Below are 8,861 nucleotides of genomic sequence, written 5' to 3' on the forward strand. Positions count from 1 at the left end.
AATGACACTTCATCCCACAGTGCTCCCTAAAACCCTCATCCCAACCCTGCTCATTTCATGTCCCTGACAATGTTTATAGGCATCCCACATCCAGACTGAAGATGTTCCTTCATGTTTGGAGTAAGTCTGATCAGACTTTATATGGATCCACTGCTCAGTCAGGACTCTCGATCCCTCCCATCCCCTTTTTGATACTGTGTGTCTCTTGACCTATTCCTGTCTTCTCTTTTCAAGATTCAGTCAGGGCCGGTACAGGTGGCTCACACCTGTAATCCTAGCTACTTAGAAGTCTGAGATCTGAGGATCGTGGTTCAAAGCCAGCCCAGGGTGGAAAGTCCGTGAGACTCCTATCTCCAATAAACCAGCAGAAAACCAGAAGTGGCTCTGTGGCTCAAGTCATAGAGTGCTAGCCTTGAGTTGAAAAGCTCAGGGACATCACCCAAGCAAAGCCCAGAGATCAAGGCCCATGACTCAAAATAAATAAATAAATAAATAAAAGAATGCAAAAACATATAAAGCTCAGAATGGCAAGCAGCTGAAAACAGGATGGAATAAACCAACATTATCTATGACAGTTTTCAGATTATGCAGAGAAATGCCTGCATTGTTGGAGCCCAAGCCCACCTGATAGCTGAGTTTTAGCTGGCTGGCATGCCCATGATGCCAGGTAATGGTATTCACAAGTTTTGTGATATTATTGGATGACACCAATAGGCTTCAAGTTGGGAACCTGAAATTTTTCTATTGATATAAGAGGAGAAATACATCAGGACAAGAAATGGGATTAACACAATGCCAAAAGCAAAAGGCCATCCAATCCAAGGAAGACAGAATAACTCTGTCTCTGAAAAGATGATTCTCTCAAAGGAATCCTGAGCTGAGCATGGTGGTCTATGTTTGCAATCTCTGAATTTAGGAGGCTGAGTCAGAAGTTAGGTTGAGACTAGCCTAAGTTCCATGCCAAGAGAAGAACACAAAACCAAACCTCATCTTACAAAATAAAAGAAGGACTGGGAATGTGGCTTAGTAATAGAGTGCTGGCCTAGCACATACATGAAGTCCTGGGTTTGGTTCCTCAGTACCACATAAAGAGAAAAGGCTGGAAGTGGTACTGAGGCTTGAGTGGCAGAGTGCTAGTCTTGAGCAAAAGAAACTCAAAATGAATGGTGTTAAGAAAAATGTAAAATTAATGAAATAACATCTCTCTCCCTCCCCTATATCCCTTCCTGCTTTCCTCCCTCCCTCCTTTTCTCAGTACTAGGGTTTATACAAAGGATTTCATGCTTAGGCAGGTGTTTAACTCTTAATCCACACCACGGCCTTTTTGTACTTTAGTTTTTAAGTTAGGGCATCCTGTTTTCTTCCCATCCCAGGACCAGCCTCCCATCTAGCTGAGATTATTGGAATCAGCCCAGCTTGATGATTGTGATCAGATCTCACTTTTTGCCTGGGTTGGTCTTGGATTGCAGTCCTCTCAATCTATGCCTCCCAAGTAGATGGTACTACAGGAGTGATCTATCATGCTTAGCCTTTAAAATGATCACTTAGAGTTGGGCGCAAGTGGCTCCTGCCTGTAATCCTAGCCACTCAGGAAGCTGAGATCTGGTTCAAAGCCAACCAGTGCAGGAAAGACCATGAGACTCTTATCTCCAATAAACCACCAAAAAACCTAAGTGGTCCTGTGGCTCAAGTGGTAGAGTGCTAGCTTTTAGCTGAAGAGCTAAGGGACAGCAGCACCCAGGCCCAGAGTTCAAGTCCCAAGACAGACAAAAAAAATCACTTAGGAAGATAAAAAAAAAAAAAAAAAAAAAAAACTCCTGAATTCTCACATTTATTTAAATAGCGTCTGCCAGTCATATTTTATAATGCACTTATGGGGCCCATGAAATCTTTTATTTTTAAAATACAATAAAATAGTACTAGAGCAGTTGGGATATTGTTCTGCCAGTAACACTACTGTAAGAGCCTCGGAGGGAGCAAGCAAGCCGGCTACAGGCCAGCGCCGCCGCCGCTTCTTCTGAGCATCAGTGAGAAGCAGCAAGCAGCCATGGCTGGGGCACAGGCTCCTCAGGCCAGACCCTGCAGGCAGGGCAGCCCCTCCAAATCCCTCCAGCGGCTGACCTCAGGCCTCAAAGGCTCCAGCGCCGAGCTTCCTGGGCTCATCCCTAGGCTGGAGGTGCAGTGTGAAACAGCAAAGGAGCCAGCGAGACTCCTCCAGTGTCAGGGCAACCAGGCAGGAGTGGAGCCAAATGGCCAAACTTGCAGCAGCGACTGCAGCAGTTGTTGCTGCCTCGTGCAGCATGGGCCAGGGCTCCTGCAGCTGCTCAGGCACAGCCAGAGGCAGAGAAAAACTCCAGGACTGACACAGCCCCCTTCCACCCAATCGGCCTAAGATCTGGGAGCTGGATCTGGAGCAAAAGGAGAGGGGTTCAGATGGGTGTTGGAGGCATAGGCCTACAAAACCCCATCTGAGCACCTGTGTGCCCTGAGGGTGCATGCAGGCATGCATTCCTTCCTTCCAATTTATTTATTTTTGTTGGTCGTGGGGCTTGAACTCTGGGCCTGGGCGCTGTCCCTCAGCTTTTCAGCTGAAAGCAAGTGCCCTACCACCTGAGCCACAGGACCACTTCCAATTCTTCTCGGGGAGGAAGGGACACCCCTTCCTCCATGCTGGGCAAAGGTTCTGCCCCCGGTGCAAGACTCAGGTAATGGTTTGCTCAAAGTACCATTCCTGCTTCATCTACTTAACCACGTAGAACAATGCCTGGAGACTCCCCCTATGTGTAATCACCTGTGCTTTACCTACTTTTACAACCTTGATTAGTGGAACTGCTCCACATTTGTTGACAAGGATTAGCTTTTTCTGTTTAAACTCTCATTGCCTGTGCTCCCATAAAACTGTTTAACTCTCTGCCCCTGACTGAAGATTTACTTCTCCTGCTTGTGTGCTGTATATAAGCATGTGATGTTTCAATAAATTTTGTCTATACCCACATGGTGTAGTCCCTTCTTGCCTATACCACACATCGTGTTCCCAGATCTCACTGTGGAAACAGCAACAAATGGGGTTATGCCAGTCGATGCCTCTGACATCTCCCCCCTTATTTGTTTTTTAAGTACAACTGTAAGCAAGAGATCCTTTGCAGGAGGGATTTGCAGAAACTATTTTGGAATGTAGACAGCAATATCTTGACAAGACATAATGCAATCGATCTGTAGAAACACTATGTTTAAAACTGTGCCACCAGGTACGAGGGTCCAATTGGTTTAGCACAGATGCAATTCCCTCAGACAGACCTGCATATCCCACCCCAGGGAGTTGTGCCAAGAAAGTCTCAATGACTTCCTGCTGTAACTAGTGGATGTCCCAAGTCAAATTTCCTTGCAAGACTGGCAAGTGGTAGTGAAGTCCCTGCCAAGTAATGTTAGAAGTGTTGAATCAAGTAGGAGTGATGCACAGTTTATTGAGCTCTAATCACACTTGAAGGTTAGCTGTTTCTGCAGATCAATTATCTAGTCTCCCATCCACTGCACCGTGTGTTGCAGTGTGTTCAGATGGGAATCAATGTCCTGTTTAATATTGTGCTGATGAGTCCATAGCTGGTGACAGTCCAGCCACTTCTCTACAAAGTCCTTGGTTTGGATGGAGGAATGCAGGGCCACTCCAGCAGTCGCAGCAGTCATGGTGATAGCAATCATTTCAAGGATCACAGCTACACTCAGACCCAGGAATCTCCTAGTTCTCTTCAGCAGTTGCTGGAAGACTCCTTTCAACAAACCAACAGTGGGGCTCTCCTGCCAAGGTCGGGTGAGGTTAACAGGCACCCAGACCCCTAAGCGAGATCTTAATATCAGGAGAGACTGAGAAGGCATATTAAAAGAAATAGTATGATTTAAGCATGTAAAGAGTCCTGGCTGCGTGGGTTCTCATTGATTGACACTGTCCCTGTGGGCTAGTAGATAGGAAAGTTTAATACAACCCTGTACAGTAGAAGAATGGTTCCTGTAAAATGTATAATTTGCCTCATGGGCCCTAGTAAAGTGACCAATCCAATTCTGAGTTGTATAAAATTGGGTGGCAAGTTTTATAAACGCCACTGCTCAGGCCCTAAGTGTCCCCTGAAATTTATATGTGGCCTACGAGGCACAAGGCCTCCATCATGTCAGGTGAGCAAGCCAATGGGTTCTACATGATTTATAACTCCATTGTATAGACGTCACCGTCAGAAGAATTATTAGTATACCAATCACCAACATGCTTTTCAGAATAATTGGCAATGAAACATCCATGAGGACCTCAATCTATAAATGAGATGTTATCATTATGCTGTATAATCTTTCCTCTAGGGTTTTGACACTGAGACCACTGAATAGAAACATAAACCCAATTCAATAATTAATGTCCTGACATACTAGGTTAGGTGGTTGCCCAGTCTTATTTGTATAAGAATGATCCTGACCAATAAAATTTAAGGAACTTGTTCTGAATAGCCCCATATGATTGTTGATCTTATCATCAGGCAAGATGTATGCCCATACCTGTCTTCTGGTTGGTAAGCAAGGTGATGTCCCTAAACACAGTGGTAAAGACTCAAATCCTAAGGAAATAATATAAGGTATTCCTTCCTCACCTGGATGAGTAGGGTCTGCATGATCCCATGGTGGCGGAAAATACGTGCTGTCATTTGTATACGCCACCGGACCTTGGTCTAGCTAATCCACTAATTTTAACAATGGTGGGTGAGGGACATAGGCCCAATATGCATGTTCACTGCAGATGTATTCACAAGCAGTGCAATCACGGCCAAAACAGATATTCAGGTATTCTAGGGGTTTTTGTACTGACCAGGGTGGCTTTGGTCTTGTGTCAACACCTTATTCTGACCCCATGTTGGTGGGGTCAAGCTGGTTTTCTTAAGATAAGGATGATGGCTTCCTCGGGACTTAAAGCTTAGGTCTGCGAATCTGCGTACTAGATCTTCTTCCTCAGGGATGTGTTGTGTTGTTTTTGCTTCTCTGGAGGTCGGATGAGTCAAAAAGGGACCCAGATGTTGCCAGTGGATCCATCTGGAATGATAGAAACACTGTTTTCCCTTATGGGGCATTAGTCTTAGTCTTCATTGATTAAATTTTTTAAACCATATGGGAATAGATAGTGAGGTGGTGCTAGAGGGATAAAATGCTTTTCAGCTTTAGTGAAAGGATAACTTTGAGTGAAATTTTAAAAATTTAAATAAGGTGAAGGCAAAAGTTTCCCTTGGGGATTCCCCTTTTTCGTTTTTTTTTTTTTTATAATTGAAGCTTAAATGTTTTATGGGTGTGTAAACAGTTGGCATTAGTCTACACAGGTTGATTAAAGAAGTTTTCCTAGGGACTAACTTTAGTAAACTCCCTTAATATTTTTCTGGTTGTACACTGGCTTTTATAATATGGTGTGGGGTAGTTTGTCAAGGTGACAACTTTTTACTAATTACATTTTATTCCAAACTAGAGTTTAGGCATAATTTTTTAACTTTTAATAGCTGTATGGACCCTGTTGGGGGGGGGGCTATAGCAGCATAGCCTGTTTAGTACTTTGGTTTGTAAAAGATTTAAATAGTCTAGGATGTTTAAAGGTAAAATCCATAAGAAGTTCCACTTGTAGGTGTTCAGTGGCAGTTTTGTAATTGAAAAACAAGTTATAAAAGCAGAACTAACAGTTAGTGATTACAAATTGCATTAAGGCAAATAGGGTGGTTAAGTCCAAACAACTGCCTGTAGACATCCTGGTATCTAGGCTGGAGATGGGGGCATTGCACCCAGCTTCAAGGCCTGGAGGTGGGACAACTCTTACCTTGAAATCCTAGGAAAACATTACCTCCCCAAATGGGTGAAAGCATTGTTTAGCTCCTCAAATAGCCTAGGTGGGACAGGCCATCATTTGGCATACAGATGTTTAGTGTAGCTCCTGGTGCTTAACTCTCTACTTAAGCCCTTATCTTTGAAAATTTAACATTTGGTCTAAATCCTGATATAAATGATCTTTTTAGTAATTATCAGACCACAATTTTGTTTTATTTTGGTGTTTATACCAATGTTTCTCTGCTTACCTGGGACTTATTTGTCTCAGTTAAATTTGAATTTTCTCCTTCCTTGTTCTAATTAATACCCTATCTGTTTACTTTTGATCTGGCCCTAACAATTTCATATTTTATTCTTAAACAAATTTATTTGGTTAGTGTCAGCCTAGAATTTACTGCCAATTAGGGTCTTAAGCACATACAGAGCAGTTTGGATTGAAGCTATTCCCCACATTTCACAACCTCAGCCTTTTACAGCCAACTATTACAAATGGTTGACAAGTTCTTGCCCAGTTATGCATGCTTATAAACTAGCTTGCCATGACCTCCAGCTCTGATCAATTTTAGAAGAGCCAAACATTATTGCCAAAGTCCCAGGAGTGCCTCTTTCTATGTTAGGGTAAATGCAACCTTGACATTTCCCTTGGTCACTGGACTTGAACTTAGTGCCTGAGTGCTGTTTTTCAGCTTTCCAGTGCAAGGATTGCGCTTTGCCACTTCGGACTCCAAAGCAACTCTGCCCACTTTTTTGGCACTCTGCTGGCTAGTTAGAGATGATCATCTTTCTCTGCCTGGACTGGCTTTGAACTGCAGTTTGTAGATTGCTCACCTTTGGTCCTCAGCTCCACCAACATCTGGGCCCCCTCCCATTTCTGGAGTTCCCTCCATACAACTGGCCTCTCCCTCTCTCCACCCAGACCCACCAGAACTCCTATCTACCTCACTTCCTTTTCTCTCAGATACTTCTGCTACCAGGATGGTGATGGAGGTCATGTGCTCCCTCTTGGGGGAAATATGGCTCCTCTAATAAACCTTGTAATAATCTTTCTCCTTTGCCTGCCTGCCTCTGCATGGTCCCATAGGATGGATGTGTCTGATCCTCTTTCATTGGTGGCTCCATACTGGGATAGGTTCCCCAGTGCATTTGCTCCCCCTGCACCTCAGAAGGGAGTTCCACCAGCTTCCCTGGGACCTATTCTGAGATCCTTCACTCCAGTCACCAGAGGACCATCAAGGTAACTTCCTCCTGACTGAGCGCTCTACCAGCCCATCCAGCCCCACTAATTAATTCCCACTCCAGGGTAAGTGACAAGTTTGTCCGAGGTCGGGGTTTCTGATTCCAATATCAGTGGTAAGGCCACCTGAGCCTTTCTGGGCTAACTGAGCCCCACCCTCACCATCTGACCAAAAACTTGGCCAAGTGCTAGAATTAGCCACTAGGGGCCTACCATGGCCCAAGGACCCACCTTGGACCAACATAAGGACAGTCTCCACTGGTGGGGCCACCACCTATTCAGGAGCCAACCTGCACTGTAGAGGACACTCTACTGTAGGCAAATGGCTTCAGGTCACTTACCATGGGAAGCACACTAAATTTCTTTACATTAAGGCCACCTGGCCTTGGAGGGCTGTTGGTTCCCCATCAGTTAAATTTGGCCCCAGATTTAAAACTCCACTTCTGAGAGTGCTTGAGCAAGTAGCTCGCTCTCTCTCTCCCCCTCCCCTTAAACTCTCCCTCTTGCCAAAATTACCTGCTTGTAACCTCTTTCACAAGTATTTCATATGCTAAACGCGTTGGTTAAGCCCTGGAAGAATGTAACCAGTAATTGCTTGTTTCTACTCATTAGATAGAAAATGGGTGAGTTTAAGTCTAAACTCACCGAAATAAAGGCCAACAAGTTTGGATATTACCAAAAGTGTATTAATCTTCTCTCTAGCATTGAGCAAGTAGTGGATGTGCCAAATTGGCATCTTGGTACTTCAGCTTGGTACTACCCCTTCCCCCTCCCCTGTCCTGTGGTGCCATTATGCTAGGCCAAGTGTATGTTCCTATTGCCTCCTGTTCACTAGGTTTCTTGTTGGCAAAGTTTTGTATTTTAAACTGACCACATGGTTCCTTCATAATTAGAAAAGTAGTTCCACTAAAATTTCAAAACTTTAGAAGTCTATTTTAAAATCTAAGCATGCTCTATAATCTGTGCACAAACATGTCTGTCTGTGTCTTATTTGACTAAATGTAAGTGATTATGGTTTCAAGGTTACTCTGCCTACTAAAAATCTTTGTCAATGGAAGCTGTGAATTAATCTAAATTGCTTTAAAACTTTGTGACCTGATTAAGCCAAAGAAAAAACAGGCAGTTTTAAAAGACCTTGGAAAAGGACTTAAAAAAGACAATGTCCTTTACAAAGTAAATGAAATTGGTAACTAAGTTGGCTGTGAATTATGTCATTCCTATGTCCATCTATGCTAAGAGTTAACTATTGTACACTGACCATGGCTAGTAAACTAAAGCTAAGGGTTTCATTCTCTGTTTTCTCCCCTGTGTGCCGATCAACTTCAATTAAGATCAAGGGAGCAGAGTGACTATGCCCAGGCACAGCTGCCTAAACCAGTGGCACCAGCCTGCAAAAGCCAATGTAAACCAGGTCTCTAACCAGTATATGTAGAAATATTGCAGGTTACCAACAGGAGGTGCAACAGTCCATACATGCTGGGAGATGCCACAGTCTCTCTCAGACTCTGGCCTTGCTTCATCTCACATGACCAAAAGCCTGTTAATTAAAGGTAAAACACAAGCCACATTAGATATTTGGTTCTGTAAATGTTAATCGCCAGAAGTTAGACCATACAGGGTGTATGAGCAAAGGATAGAAATTGATTTCTATACTATTTTACAATTGGAGGTAAATTCCTAAAGGTAACTCAGACTGCAGGAAAAAAATATGGCCACTCTTTCTATTTACTGCCCACAGGACAGCCTACAGGCAAAGAATATACAGCCCAGTGTTTCAATGATGCAT

This window comes from Dipodomys merriami, unplaced genomic scaffold (assembly GCF_024711535.1).
Source record: "Dipodomys merriami isolate MVZ:Mamm:240054 unplaced genomic scaffold, mDipMer1.0.p SCAF_349, whole genome shotgun sequence".
Taxonomy (NCBI): Eukaryota; Metazoa; Chordata; class Mammalia; order Rodentia; family Heteromyidae; genus Dipodomys; species Dipodomys merriami.